The sequence below is a fragment of the Aethalodelphis obliquidens genome, unplaced genomic scaffold, assembly GCF_003676395.1.
Source record: "Aethalodelphis obliquidens isolate GAN/ISIS:26980383/991018 unplaced genomic scaffold, ASM367639v1 scaffold13, whole genome shotgun sequence".
Lineage (NCBI taxonomy): Eukaryota > Metazoa > Chordata > Mammalia > Artiodactyla > Delphinidae > Aethalodelphis > Aethalodelphis obliquidens.
In genome coordinates this window covers 19,433,836-19,451,104 of record NW_020837957.1, presented here as the reverse complement: position 1 = coordinate 19,451,104, position 17,269 = coordinate 19,433,836, and positions in this window count along the sequence as shown.

Below are 17,269 nucleotides of genomic sequence, written 5' to 3'. Positions count from 1 at the left end.
TTTTAGAGTGACTCTGACCTGGGCTCAAATTCTGCCTCTACTTCACAGTAAGTGTGTCTTTTCCAAGTTTCAATTTCCTCATTGGAAATGAGAGTATTAATATCTACCATGAAATATAGTTACCCTTAAAGAACTCTAGTGAACACTGGAAGTCTTGTTTGCTCCTAGTTACTTGCTACTCTCTTTATAGACTGAGATGGGATCCTGATCATCCTTCCCTAAGCCCACCAGGGAATTCAGTACCCCTTAATAAGAGAAGTTTTCCAGAACTACTCTGAATTATAAATACCTCTTGATCTTGCCATCTCCCCCAACTAGACTAGGAATTTTTTGAGAGAAGGACCCAATCTATCTTTTCTATAAATATAAATCAGTGCATAAATACCTTAAGTAAACTGTCAGAAATGAGGGACCTCTCACTCCCTATCAAACATTACCAATTCCCTGACATTCCGTTATAAGAGATAACTGACATATTATCTTCCAAATCACTTCTCCAGTGAGCCGTCAGGGAGAATCATCACCAGTATAACTTTAGCTGACCTTCATGCTTAATTCACCCTCAGATAGATGGACCTAATATGAAATAGGTTATCATGTTTATTTCGAATATAGAAACAAGATTAGAATCCCAAACTGGAGAGTTCCAGCATTTTCATAAATAACTGCTTTTTTCCCAAAATTATGTTAGTCATATTTACATATAAATATTAGTATACCTTTATGCATAAAATATCTATATAAAGGCAAGTGTGATGTACTGAGATTAGAAAAAGACAAATAATTTTTCATTTTAAAATTTTTCTCCAAAGACCTATAGAAAACTAGATCCATAACCATAAAATGTGGGAAAAGATTCCAAAAGGAGTTATACACTCTGAGACAGGGAATAAACAAGTGACCAGATGGCTGTTAGCAAAATTTGACTTGGACCTGAAGGCAAAGGTCACTGAAAAATTTCAAGCTTATAAAGACATTAAAAGATTGTATATGTGTATATGTATATATACATATATATTAAATATATGTGTATGTATATACAATATATAGATTATATGCACAGATTTTAATGTTAATCTATATTATGTTTATAATATATATGATATAATGTGTGTCTGCATACACAGACACACACATACACACATATACACATATGGTAGGGTTCTAAAATTTGTAACCAGGCAGTTATCGTCCCAGGAGATCATATTCCATTCATGACACAAATCTCTTCCCTAGTAACAACAGTACAGTATATAAAAGTAGACAGTGGGAACAGAGGTGCTTTTTTTCAATGAAATTACATTTTTTCCTAGCTTAGATTATTTTCAAAGGGCTGATGAAGATATATTCTTAGGAAAACAAAAGAGGATAAACCAAAAAAAAGATCATAAAATTTCAGGACAAAAAATGCTGCTCAAAATAGCTTTTCTCACCAAACTCTGCACCACTTAGCGGTGTTTTATCCCACATGACTAGTAGTATTCCACTCTCGGCCTCCCCTACATCTTAGAGAATTCAGAGGCTAAGAGGACAGTGTGCAAAGGTTGTTCTTGTCCCTGCTGACTGCCCTTTTGGTGGCCCCCTGTATCAGTACCCACTGTGCCGAGAATGAATGGCACCAATTACATCGTGCATCCCATTTTTTTCCTCTTAGACTTGTGTTGTTCAGATGCACTGAACCCATAAAATGTCATGAGGTAAAAGCTACTCTCCTGACCTGTAAAAATAAATGTTACTCTCTGAGATACTGGGGAAGGGTGGTGCCCGGGAGAATGTACTGCCCTCCCTCCTTGCAGTGCATGTATCACTGTGATGCTCACAAAGTAACGATGCTTTCTCTTCCTAAAGAAGAATATGTGAAGCAGTCATTTTACTCACAACAAGGTCAGAGAACAAAGTACTCTGAAACCAAATGAGGAAATTGGGGTGTGAAGATAATGATTTTGGGATATACCTAGAAATATGTTAACCAGTCAAGACAGCATTTATTTTAAAGTGTGGCATTATAATTGGTATGGGAATTTTTTCTGAGTATTTTTTGTCACTTTCTGAGAGATCTATTATGATATGTAGTGCTGAAGGGAACATGTTGACATGTCTGAGAGCTAAAACAAATGTGAAGAATGAAGGTGAAAATAGCCAGCTGTGAAGAAAGCATTAAAAAGCGCTGGGTGGCACTCAAAGTTGTACATCTAGAATTCAGAGGTTTGTAAGCAGAAGGCAATAATGTGGCACTGGTAGCCAACTTTCCTGAGAAGGAATTAAGAAAGACACACCGTTTGCTACTACAGACTAAGCGATCTACGCATGTGTGCTCCTCCAGTGCCGATAGGGATGCACATGAGAAAGATGCAGCTGCACCTCCCTTTGCATAGTGCATTCCTGAAAAGCTCTGTGCAAATCAAATTCCATCATAAAACCAGAAATGATTCATCTTTTCTGACTGATCTTCAATAGGAATGGCTCTTCACATTTAACCTTTAAGATCCTCTGTCTGAACCACACGGGCTTCAACTTCCTTTCTGATGCCCATGATTCCTAAATATTAGTTCTTAATGAAGTTTTCACCAAGCTGTGGTGAAATCAGAAAAGCAAAGAAAAAGAACTCAATTTTTGGAAGAAAAATATATTCAAATTACATGGCTCTGTTTTATTCTGAGATTATGTTTTTCCTTCCTGTTTGATATTTAAAACACAGGACTTTTTTAATGAAATAGTGCTGATAATAGATGTACATTTTAGTGTGTTGCTTACAATTTTACTAGTTTGTGAAATCTAAAACTACTGGAGCCACAGTATACAGCCACCCAAACCATCTCAATTTGTCATCAAAAGTTGATGCATTTTTTAAACACTTAAATAAATGTAAAACTTTCTTTATAAAGACAATATGCCATGCCTCATCTTGTAAGCCATAGAGGTGTCTTCTAGCATTCCTGGTTTTCAGCCGGGGATACTACATATTCCTTTTCCTTTTAGCAACTCATCAGACTGGTGACATGAACAATAATAAGATCTGTACACTTGAACCATAGTAATTCACCATCTAGAAGTTCACATTTTACAGGTTTTATTAGTCAATGCTCTTAGCAACAAGAAACAGAATTAAGTATTCCCTACCCTTTAAGATTGTTTATGAAAATTAAGTAAATAATGCATGTAAAACACCTAGTCAAGATGAAAAATGCTTTGCGATACCACTTCCCTGAAGAGTTATTTGGTGGTGAAAAATGTTGGTTACCTTAGCACAGCCATACAGATTGCAAGCAAATCTATAGTAGACTTCTAAGAAAAACAATGTATGGGGTAGCTTTGTACTCTGATCTGCTGTGCTGAGTCTGAGCTGGCAGAGCTCTGACACAGGCTGTTGAGTGCTTTTGTTCTCAATCATTCCCATTTCCCCAGCTCCCCACCAAAGGAGAGATCCTATTCAACACCCTATACAATAATGCACATTTTAGTTGGAATGACAGATATTAATCAATCACTGAAATATATCATTGTAAACACTGACAAATGCTATGGCAGGAAAAGTGCATAGTAAAATAGGAATATGTTACCAAGGGCCCTGGTGTGGGCCAGCAATTTCCCTGAGGAAGTGTCATTTGAACTCAGATTAATAGGACAATTATAAGTTAATGAATTATTCCTTGTGAGGGAAATGGTCGGGATTGGGAGCCAGGAGGGAGTAGGGTGAATTAAAGTGAGTTAGAATATGGAGGACAGTGTCATGGCAAAGAAAAAGGCATTGTCTCCAGCAATATGGTGGGACAAACTGATCTGAACAGACCCCGCTCACCCAAAAAATATATAAATGCTTAACATTTAATAAAAGGTGATTTTAACTATATTACCAATTTCAAAAGGAAGCAAAAGAAATTTCCATAAGTCAGAATGAAAGAGAAAAAGGAAAGCTAGGGTGGTTAAGTCTTACACTGCAGGGATCCATCAGGGTTACAGACTAGATGTTGACCATCTGGGTGGGAGCTAATGTTCTAAAGCTCATGTACAGACAAGACACATGCCCGTGGGCTGCGTGAGGTGGGAGATAGGACCACACTCTCTGCAGGAGGCCCAGGGGCTCAATGTTTTCTCATCCTCAAAGATTTGATATATACCCACTCACTGATCTATAGAAATGTCTATCAAACTTTCCACTTAAATCAGGCTCCAGGTGGAAAAATAAAAACTGCAGACCTGCTCCAGGTCAAGATGTGAGATAGCTGTGAACACTACCTAAGCGATGTGGAAATATTAAGCAAAGAAAGGAAAACAAGAAGTTCTTCAGTGGACAATAGACAACCCTGAGGCTTCCAGCAGAAGAATACTCCATCACGCTGTGTAAGAAAATATTAACAATCTAGGGTGTATGAATACCTCAAATTTTTTAAAAAAATTAAAATTACACTGAAGATGAATTCCTAGGTAAAAATGAAAAGTTGTATCACAAAATAAACCACCATGGGGGAAAGTCAGAAGAAACAGCTTTTCCATGAAGTGAAAGAAGCTTAAGTTTCAAGGCTCCTTAGTTGCATAAACCTCTTCAAAGTTTGTGGGAGAAGCCTTGGTAATATGTTCTCATGGCTATATTTGTCTTCATAAAATTTTAAAGTAAGATTTCTTGGGAACTCCCTGGTGGCCCAGTGGTTGGGACTCCACAGTCGCACTGCAGGGGGCACAGGTTCGATCCCTGGTTGGGGTACTAAGATCCTGCAAGCAGCATGGCCAAAAAAATAAAATAAAAATAAAGTATGCTTTCTTAAGGGCAATCAATTTATACTATTGTTTATTTTCACTTCAATTTCCCTGTCATCACAGTTCTTCTTGTATTGAATGGTGGTAGAATGACCTGAATACTTTTTGTATTCACCTAAGAGAAGCTTACATTTACTGGGATATCCTCATGTGGTTCCCAGTCACTTTCTTGTCTAGGTAAGTTATTACTAACTGACTCAATGTAAGAATGGTTTCCAGACATACTCCTATGGCCCACTGCACCAACTCACTTCTTGTTGTGACTTTAAGGTGCTAGAACAGAGCTTGTGTTGCAGAGTTTGTCTTTCTGTGCAAGCAGGCACCACAGGTATGTGGGTAGCAGAAGAGAAAAGGGGGTTGTGGAGCAAAGTGTTAACAATTGACAAGACTGAGTTCATTGTACTATTCTTGCAACATATTCTAGGAAACAAAAATACAAACTTAGGAAAAGATACAAACTTGGGAAATACAGAATGAAAAAAGAAAAAAATTATAATTTGTTGTTTATCATTTTTTAAAAATTTTCCCTTTTATATCTAAATTTGTATTAGTAATTTTGTATTTTTAACTTATAGAAGGCCTTAAAAATTATACAAATGTCAAGTCCCACCAAACCTAGATCAACCACTGGTCAGAGCAAATAAAAAGATTTTAAAGCCAAAGGAATAGAAATAAACCTCTACTTACCCAAGAAAAAAAAATAATTTGAAGGATATAAAATAGGCATGTTTAACATGATTAAAGATACTTTTAAGAAAATTAAATTTTAAAGAGAAATATACTATATGAAAAGCTATAAGATATGTTGTGAAAAAAGCAAGCAGAATTCTGAAAATAAGAAAATATACTCATGGACATTTAAAAGCAAATGGTCAGGTATACAGACATCTTTGAATATAAAATTAATTAACAAAAAAGTAAATATTAGAATATAACTCAGAAACTAACACAGAGAAATGAAGAGGTAAAAAGTTTGAACAGGATATCAAGATACATATATCATTGAATGAAAGGTCAAAATATGTACTTAATAAAGTTCCATTCCAGAAGAGGATAATAAAGAAAATGAAGAGAAAGACTATTCAAAGAAGGAATAGTTAAGGATTTTTTAGAATTGAAAATGAGTCTTCAAATTGAAGACGCACACTGAATCAATGAAAAGTCAGATATATCATGCTAAAATAGCAGAAGCTCGTGAACACAGAGACTATATTAAAAATAACTAGAGAGAAAAATGGTTTATCGTCAAAATAATAAGAATTAGACTGATGGCAGACTTCTCATCAGCAATAATACATGCCACATGACAGCCAGAGTAAATGAACTGATAGCACAGAATTCTATAAAGAAATCTTTAAATTGAGAGGAAGTGAAGATTTTTGCAAGAAAAAAAAACTAAATTTTTTTACTCTTCACAGGCCCTTAATGAAAAACTACTCTAGGAGAAATATGCTGCATACAAGAAATAATGATGAGCATTAGAAAACATATACATATTAGTGAATCTAAATAAACACTCTATAAATTCATAATCATAATTAACAGTTTGGGAAAGGTATAACAGAAGGTGGAAATAAATTGCTAATATATGAGGAAGAGCTTTTTACTATTTGTAAGGATAGAGATATTCATTTAGTTTTCATTAACCAAGGTAAAAATGCTAATTTTAAAAATAAATCTTAAATAATGAGTTTAAAACTTCAAACCAAATAGAAGAAAAATTGAGATGAGTGATTAAGAGAATTTTATTTTCCTAGTAGAAGACAGGAAAGGAGGGGGAAAAAAGGAAAAAAAATAAATAGAAAATACAAATTAAAATGACAGTAATACTTCTAAATATATCAAGAATTACAACAATAAAAATGATTGTATGTACCTATCTAAAAAATAGGGATTCTATAATTGGATGAACAAAATCCCATTATCAAACTAAATACAATTTATAAGAAACACATAAAATGTAAGAATACAGAAATGTTGACTAGCCTCTTAGATAGTCTCATCCAGCAGAGGGTAGGCAGCAAAAGCAAGAAGAACTACAGTCCTGCAGCCTGTGGAACAAAAACCACATTCACAGAAAGATAGACAAGATGAAAAGGCAGAGGGCTATGTACCAGATGAAGGAACAAGATAAAACCCCAGAAAAACAACTAAATCAAGTGGAGATAGGCAACATTCCAGAAAAAGAATTCAGAATAATGATAGTGAAGATGATCCAGGACCTCGGAAAAAGAATGGAGGCAAAGATCAAGAGGATGCAAGAAATGTTTAACAAACACCTAGAAAAATTAAAGAACAAACAAGCAGAGATGAACAATGCAATAACTTAAAGGAAAATTACACTAGAAGGAATAAATAGCAGAATAACTGAGGCAGAAGAATGGGAAAATGACGTGGAAGACAGAATGGTGGAATTCACTGCTGCAGAACAGAATAAAGAAAAAAGAATGAAAAGAAATGAAGACAGCTTAAGAGACATCTGGGACAACATTAAACACAACAACATTCATATTATAGGGGTCCCAGAGGGGAAGAGAGAGAGAAAGGACCTGAGAAAATATTTGAAGAGATTATAGTCAAAAACTTCTCTAACATGGGAAAGAAAATAGCCACCCAAGTCCAGGAAGTGCAGAGAGTCCCATACAGGATAAACCCAAAGAGAAACACACCAAGACACATAGTAATCAAATTGGCAAAAATTAAAAGACAAAGAAAAATTATTGAAAGCAGCAAGGGAAAAATAACAAATAACATACAAGGGAACTCCCATAAGGTTAACAGCTGATTTTGCAGAAGTAACTCTACAAGCCAGAGTGAAGTGGTATGACATATTTAAAGTGATGAAATGAAAGAAGCTACAACCAAGATTACTCTACCCAGCAAGGATCTCATTCAGATTTCATAGAGAAATCAAAAGCTTTACAAACAAGCAAAAGCTAAGAGAATTCAGCACCAGCAAACCAGCTCTACAACAAATGCTAAAGGAACTTCTCTAAGTGGGAAACACAAGAGAAGAAAAGGACCTACAAAAACAAACCCAAAACAATTAAGAAAATGTCCATAGGAACATACATCTTGGATAATTACCTTAAACGTGAATGGATTCAATGCTTCAACCAAAAGACACAGGCTTGCTGAATGGATACAAAAACAAGATGCATATATATGCTGTCTACAAGAGACCAAATTCAGACCTAGGGACACATACAGACTGAAAGTGAGGGGATGGAAAAAGATATTCCATGCAAATGGAAATCAAAAGAAAGCTGGAGTAGTAATACTCATATCAGATAAAATAGACTTTAAAATAAAGAATGTGTAAGAGACAAGGAAGGACACTACATAATCACCAAGGGATCAATCCAAGAAGAAGATATAACAATTATAAATATATATGCACCCAACATAGGAGCACCTCAACACATAAGGCAACTGCTAACAACTATAAAACAGGAAATTGACAGTAACACAAAAATACTGGGGGAATTTAACACCTCATTTACACCAATGGACAAATCATCAAGGCAGGAAATTAATAAGGGAACACAAGCTTTAAGTGACACAGTAGACCAGATAGATTTAATTGATATTTATAGGACATTCCATCCAAAAACAGCAGGTTACATTTTCTTCTCAAGTGCACACGGAACATTCTCCAAGATAGATCACATCCTGGGTCAGAAATCAAGCCTCAGTAAATTTAAGAAAATTGAAATCATCTCAAGTCTCTTTTCTGACCACAACGTTATGAGATTAGAAACCAATAACAGGAAAAAAAAAAGTAAAAAACACAAACACATGGAGGCTAAACAATACATTACTAAATAAACAAGAGACAGTGAAGAAAGCAAAGAGGAAATCAAAAAATACCTAGAGACAAATGACAATGAAAACATGATGATTCAAAACCTATGGGATGCAGCAAAAGCAGTTCTAAGATGGAAGTTTATAGCTATACAATCTTACCTCAAGAAACAAGAAAAATCTCAAATTAACAATCTAACTTTTTACCTAAAGGAACTAGAGAAAGAACAAACAAAACCCAAAGTTAGCAGAAGGAGAGAAATCATAAAGATCAGAGCAGAAATAAATGAAATAGAAACAAAGAAAACAATAGCAAAGATCAATAAAATTAAAAGCTGACTCTTTGAGAAGATAAACAAAATTGATAAACCATAAGCCAGACTCATCAAGAAAAAGAGGCAGAGGACTCAAATCAATAAAATTAGAAATGAAAAAGGAGCAGTTACAACAGACAACACAGAAATACAAAGCATCCTTAGAGACTACTGCAAGCAACTCTGTGCCAATAAAACGGACAACTTGGAAGAAATGGACAAATTCTTAGAAAGGTATCACCTTCTAAGATTGAACCAGGAAGAAATAGAAAATATGAACAGACCAATCACAAGTAATGAAATTGAAAGTGTGATTAAAAATCGTCCAACAAACAAAATTCCAGGACCAGATGGCTTCACAGGTGAATTCTATCAAATAATTAGAGAAGAGATAACACCCATCCTTCTCAAACTCTTCCAAAAAATTGCACAGGAAGGAACACTCCCAAACTCATTCTATGAGGCCACCATCACCCTGATACCAAAACCAGACAAAGATACTACAAAAAAAGAAAATTACAGACCAATATCACTGATGAATATAGATGCAAAAATCCTCAACAAAATACTAGCAAACAGAATCCAACAGCACATTAAAAGGATCATACATCATGATCAAGTGTGATTTATCCCAGGGATGCACGGATTCTTCTATATATGCACATCAATCAATGTGATACACCATATTAACAAATTGAAGAAGAAAAACCATATGATCATCTCAATAGATGCAGAAAAAACTTTTGACAAAATTCAACATCCATTTATGATAAAAACCCTGCAGAAAGTAGGCATAGAGGGAACCTACCGCAACATAATAAATGCCATATATGACAAACCCACAGCAAACATCATTCTCAATGGTGAAAAAGTGAAAGCTTTTCCTCTAAGATCAGGAACAAGACAAGGATGTCCACTCTCACCACTATTATTCAACATAGAGTTGTAAGTCCTAGCCACAGCAATCAGAGAAGAAAAAGAAATAAAAGGAATACATATTGGAAAAGAAGGAGTAAAACTGTCACTGTGTGCAGATGACATAATACTATACACAGAGAATTCTACAGACATCACCAGAATACTAGAGCTAATAAATGAATTTGGCAAAGTTGCAGGATACAAAATTAGAATGCAGAAATGCAGAAATCTCTTGCATTCGTATACACTATTGTTGAAAAATCTGAAATAGAAATTAAGGAAACACTCCCATTTACCATTGCAGCAAAAATCATAAAATACCTAGGAATAAACCTACCCAGGGAGACAAAAGACCTGTATGCAGAAAACTATAAGACACTGATGAAAGAAATTGAAGATGATACAAACGGATAGCGAGATATACCATGTTCTTGGCTTGGAAGAATCAATATTGTGAAAATGACTATACTACCCAAAGCAATCAATCTACAGATTCAATGCAATCCCAATCAAACTACCAGTGGCATTTTTTACAGAACTAGAACAAAAAATCTTAAAATTTGTGTGGAGACAGAAAGAACCCTGAATAGCCAAAGCAGTTTTGAGGCGAAAAAACAGAGCTGGAGGAATCAGACTCCCTGACTTCAGACTATACTACAAATCTACAGTAATCAAGACAATATGGTACTGGCACAAAAACAGAAATATAGATCAATGGAACAGGATAGAAAACCCAGAGATAAACCCATGCACATATGGTCACCTTATCTTTGATAAAGGAGACAGGAATGTACAGTGGAGAAAGGACAGCCTCTTCAATAAGTGGTGCTGGGAAAACTGGACAGGTACATGTAAAAGTATGAGATTAGATCACTCCCTAACACCATACACAAAAATAAGCTCAAAATGGATTAAAGACTTAAATGTAAGACTGGACACTGTAAATCTCTTAGAAGAAAACATAGGAAGAACTATCTTTGACATAAGTCCAGCAAGATCTTTTTTGATCCACCTCCTAGAGTAATGGAAATAGAAACAAAAATAAACAAATGGGACCTAATGAAACCTAATGAAAATCTATAAACAGCAAATGCTGTAGAGGGTGTGGAGAAAAGGGAAACCTCTTGCACTGTTGGTGGGAATGTAAATTAATACAGTCATTATGGAGAACAGTATGGAGCTTCCTTTAAAAACTAAAAATAGAGTTACCATATGAGCCAGCAATCCCACTACTGGACATATACCCAGAGAAAACCATAATTCAAAAAGACACATGCACCCCAATGTTCATTGCAGCACTGTTGACAATAGCCAGGTCGTGGAAGCAACCTAAATTCCCATCGTCAGACGAACGGATAAAGAAGATGTGGTACATATATACAATGGAATATTACTCAGCCATAAAAAGAAACAAAATTGGGTCATTTGTAGAGACGTGGATGGATCTAGAGACTGTCATACAGAGTGAAGTAAGTCAGAAAGAGAAAAACAAATATCGTATATTAACACATATATGTGGAACCTAGAAAAATGGTACAGATGAAACAGTTTGCAGGGCAGAAATTGAGACACAGATGTAAAGAACAGACGTATGGACACCAAGGGGGGAAAGTGGCATGGGGGAGAGGGGGGTGGTGTGACGAATTGGGGGTTTGGGATTGACATATATACACTAATATGTATAAAATGTGTAACTAATAAGAACCTGCTGTATAAAAAAAATAAATAAAATAAAATTCAAAAATTCCAAAAAAAAAAAGAAATGTTGACAGTAAAGGGAAGAAAAAAATATGAGTCAAATAATAATTGAAAGGAAGGTTACATAGTAACATATATTAAACTAATAAATAGTAGATTAACAGTATAGTGGGAAAATGACAGAATGATACAGTAGTTATGACCCTGCCTCTCAATATATAAATTAAAATTTTAGCAGAATTACAAGGAAAAATTTAAATATACATTATCATAACTGGACATTTTAACACATCTTTTTCCTGAAACATCAATTTGGTCAAATATTATTAAGAATAGAAATTTGAATAGAATAAATAATCAACATGCTTGATAGATAGGCATATACCCCCATACCTGTAATTTAGATAATATATTTTTTTCAAAGGACAATTTACAAACATGAACAATTTTTATAACTGTTTCTTTGAAAAAATGTGTATATATGAACATATAAAATGTATTTCATTGAACTTATACTTTTGAAAATAATTGACAAACAATTCAAGAGAAAAATTAGCAAAAGATATTACCAGGCAGTTTTAAGGAGACAATGTCTCTGGTCAATAAACATGTGAAAAGTTGTTCATTCATTAGAAAGGTGCAAATTTAAATAAGGTGAAATTCCCTGTCCATCAGGTTGGCAAAAATTATATTACTATTCAATTTGCTGGTGAGCAGAAAAAAGAACTGGGAAATTTATATAATATCAAAAGGGAATACTGGAGCAAACTCTTTGAAAGAAATTGTTAATATCTATAAGAGTTGAAAATATTCAATGGCCTAGTGACTCTGACTTATAAACTCTAGAAAAGTATATATATATATATATATGTGTGTGTGTGTGTGTGTGTGTGTGTGTGTGTGTGTGTATGTGAAAATATATAGATATATATCTAGAAAATATATATATTCACATTGCAAATCAGAACACACACATGCATACTTATGCACATAACTGAAATAATTTCACAATATAATACATATACTTTTACATGCCTATTTGATAGAATTGTATTCTCTTCTCTTCTCTTCTCTTCTCTTCTCTTCTCTTCTCTTCTCTTCTATTCCATTCTATTCCACTCCATTGTATCCCATCCATTTTACTCTCCACTTTACTTCAATCCAATCCATCCCATTCTGGTCACAAGCCATTCAGTTGATTTTAAAATACCAATTGATCATGTCCCTTAATTTGAAAATCATCCTGCTAGAAAAATTCCTACACATGCTTAGAATCGCCCAAAGGTATCTGCAATAATGAAATGTGTGATCAGTCTAAATGTTATTAAGTCAAAGAATGGATAGATAAATAATTATACAATCATACAGAGGAATTCTCTGGGGCAGCTGGACTCCTAATTTACCTGGGACAATCCCTATTTCCTCCTATTATCTCTTTATCCCACCTGGTTGGTTCTCCCTTCCACTTTCAAATGTGTCAAAGTTTGGAATGATAAAGTCAGGGCCAGCTTCATGGGCATGTTACCAGAACAGTCACTGAAGATGCCACTTTCAGATGGGCTGCATTCTTGGAGCTTAATGCTGTGCGGTGACTGTCTTGAAATTCTTAATTATATTATCCTTGAATTAGTATTTTCAAAATGAAGTTGAGGTAACAATGGAATATGTGTGGGGTAGAGAGGTTTGGAGACTTGGATCCTATATGGTCCTACCTCATGCCCCCTCCTCACCTTCCTGGGTATAACTTGGCTCCCTGTTTCTCTACCTGCTGGTGTCATGGGTCCCACCTGTCCCCCTACTACTGCTACTGTTCTTTTTTTTTTTAATTTTATACAATTTTTAAAGGTTATACTCCATTTTCAGTTATTACACAATATTGGCTATATTCTCCATGTTGTACAATACATCCTTGATCCCATCATATACCCAATAGTTTGCACCTCCCACTCCCTCACCCCTATATTGCCCACCCTCCTCACTAGTAACTCTATATCTGGGAGTTTGCTTCTTTTTGTTGTTGTTGTAGTCATTAGTTTGCTGTATTTTTTAGATTCCACTTATAAGTGTGTAAGTGATATCATATAGTATTTGTTTTTGTCTGACTTGTTTCACTTAGCATAATGCCCTCCAAGTCCATCCATGTTGCTGCAAATGGCAAAATTTTGTTCGTTTTATGGTTGAGTGGTATTCCATTATATATATATATAATTATATATATATATTATAATTATATATATATATATAAAATATCACATCTTCTTTATCCATTCATCTGTTGATAGACACTTAGGTTGCTTCCATATCTTGGCAATTGTAAATAATGCCGTTGTGAACATTGGGGTTCATGTATCTATTCAAATTAGTGTTTCTGTTTTTTTCAGATACATTCCCAAGAGTGGAATTGCTGGGTCATATGGTAGTTCTATTTTCTGTTTTTGAGAAATCTCCATACTGTTTTCCACAGTAGCTGCACCAATTTACATTCCCACCAACAGTGTACAAGGGTTCCCTTTTCTCCACTTTCTCGGCAACATTTGTTATTTGTGTTCTTTTTGAAGATAGCCATTCTGACATGTGTGAGGTGATAGCTCACTGTGGTTTTGATTTGCATTTCCCTGATGATTAGCTATGCTGAGCATTTTTTTGTGTGCCTGTTGGCCATCTGAAGATGCTCAGCCTGCCACTGTCCATTAACTGCTGCCACACTCTGTCCGAGGTCCAGGGATGGTTGGGGTCAGCTGAGTGCTCTGTGATGTTCTGGGCTGGGATATGGCACAGCACAACTCCTGAGCTTCTTGTCCAACCCTGATCCACGTAGGAGCACAGAGGCTGAAATCCTGTAGGAGTTGCCTGTCGGCTGTGGGTTGCGGCATCAGGCCTATGAGAAGGAGAGATGCCTGAGAAGGGAAATAACTCCATTCCTGAAGAAAAACAGCATTAAATAGCAAATATAATACACCATGGCAGATAAGAAAAAAAATGTAGAAGAAAGACCAATTTTACATTTTAGTATCCTTTATGGCCCCTCCCCTCTTTTTTTCCCCGCTTTTTGAATAAGGTCCCAACAGATTTGGTTACTAGGCCTGGGTAAATTATATGATCACCTTAATAATATTTTGTTCTTTCACAGATCAGTGAGAAGCCATTAAACTGTTTTCATCAAGGAATGGTATGATCAGATTTACATCCTAGAAGGTTGACCCTTTAACTTCTGTTCCTGCTGTGAGTTCTAGTGTCTGTCAACCCCACCTGAATGCTGTGTGCTAATACAATCATGCTTAAGCATTGGTTTTCAATTATTATGTACATATTGTAATCGTATTATAAACTTGAATCACTAGAAGTCAAAAAAGGAAAGAAAAAGAGCAATCTTCTGCCACTTGTCCTGTCTTCTTCCTAATCTGTGTCCACCCCCCTCAGGTGTTTCTCTCCACCTCTGATTGTCATCCATTTGAGCCCTTCTTGTGTGGGTGAAGGATCCTTTTGCAGCACTGCATGTGGCACACTTAGTGTACATTCAGATGATTACTTTTGTTGATTAGTTTTGTCAACTCCTCTCATCCTTTCAGCAAATTTAGTTGGATCACCTTGAGGGTACTTCAGTTTTAATTTAAATACATTTTTTAACTTGCTTGTACCCTTTGACAGCAGCTATCATTCAATTTGCTCCATGAGATATTCTGCATGTTTATTCTCCCTTTTTTTCCCCCTAAGATATATTGAGTTCAAAAAGAAAATCATAAAATAGGACTGAAAGGTGGCTTCCCGAGGTTATTATATGCCTTCCCTCTTCAGAAGGACTGCAAGGAAACCACCTCTGAGGAAGGAAGCCTTATACTATTTCCAGAGATTTCTGGAGAAAGGCAAATTCACAGGCTCCCTCCATACTCCTTTCAGGGTTAAGAGGCCTGTCAGGGAATTTTTCTTATATCTAAACTAAATCTAGCTTAATGTTCCGTTTAGGGCAGGCAAAGTACACAGTGTTCATTTAATAGTCGAACTAAGGCTTTCTTTTTGCTCTGACATGCCCCAAGGTGTTTTAGGACGGTGGTTGGATATGTCAGAGAGAAAATAGGTTTTATGTTATTTGGTCTGAATTTCCATTAGGTTCCTATTTGTCTGGACAAACAGGCAGGAGTGCCCATCTTTAAATAATGAGCTCAGAGTTACCTGGGGAATTACTTACCAATGAGTGTTACCTTCAGGATGAGAAAAAATAGCTAATAAAATCATTCCTGAGGGTTATAAAACCTCAGTGTGTAGTATGTGCAGCTTCAGCCTGGATAAATCTTGCCTCTCTAATCTATTTGGAAATTTTTAAAGAGTTAACAAAATAGTGAAGTGTAGAGAAGTAGTAGGTATTAAATATTTAGACATTCAAAAGGCTTTTGATCAGGCACCTACCCAGAGATATTTAGGATCAATTTCAGCCTTATGTAGGGCCCAAGAGGTAAGAAGTAACATTTTTTCTTATAAAAACTTGGAGTTAAAAAAAAATGGATAACAATGAAAATGAAAAGTAGGAATAAATGATGCTATTAGCCTGAAGGAAGGTTAACAAGAAGGTAACCCAGGGAATGGTACTGGAACCGGATTTCTTACATATGTTAACATCAATCAATCTGGAAAGCCTTCTGAATAATGAGGTTGCAAAATATGTGGGTAACAGTGAACTATTAGCTTAATCAGGAATAGGGAACAATTTGAGGAACTCCAGAAGAACCCAACAAAAAATAGGTAGTAAAATATCTTTTGTCAGATAAAATTGAGCCAAGACAAGAGAAAGGTACTTCATGTTATAAAGAATAACTTAAGCTACTGATGCACTCTGGTGGATTTTGAATTAACTATAACCTTTCAGGAGAAAGGTCTAACAGTCATTATGAATATCTCAGTAAACGTATCTGCTCACAGCAGAAAAACTAGGAAAAGTCTACAGAAGTGCAAGTGAAATGATCAGATGCATGTGAGAAATGATGGAAAAGGCCAGGATTATTTCATTTGGCAAGGAGAGAAAGAGGAAATTTGCTAGAAGAGGGTAAAAAGTGAAATGTTAAAAGAAAACATCTAGTTGAGTTCTCTTCCTCACTCTTTCTTGTAATACTAAGCATTCAAGTGAACTTAAATAACACAAAATCTAAATGAGAAGGAGGGAAAATGCTTATGTAATTCATAGTTAACATTAACAGCTCCCTGCATGGAATGTCATTGAGCCAGATACCAACTACTGAGCAAGGTATCACCTGGGTTACACATTCACAGGGGTGAGCTGAGATTAAACTTTCTCCATGAGATCCTATTAGAGACTGTGTGTGAATGTGTATTCTAAGTGGCTTTCAGTTGCTCTCATATTTGAATTAATTTATGTCTGTCTCTCTCATTAGGCTATGTATTCCTAGAAAGCAGGGATTTTTGTCTTACATACCCATGTGTCCTTTCCCCTTTCCTCTTTGGTGTCTAGTAATATGCTTTCCTTCTGCGGGGCACTCAGTAGGTACTTACGTGTGGCTTGGGGGAGTGGGAGGGTTGAACAAAGGAAGCGATGATTTTCTTCCTAGAGTCTACCTTGCCCATACCACTCCCACCAAATGTCTATTTAACTCCAACTACACACATCCAGCAGCAATGAAACTTGAAGAGAAGACCTCAGAGAAAGGAAAGGAAGCAGGGAAGAAGGGTTGGGAGGTTTTAATCATTATTAACAAACTACCGTGTACCAGGAACTTTGCTATGCATTTTGTCGTGTCTTTTTATCAATACCTTAAAAAGCAGTTATTTTA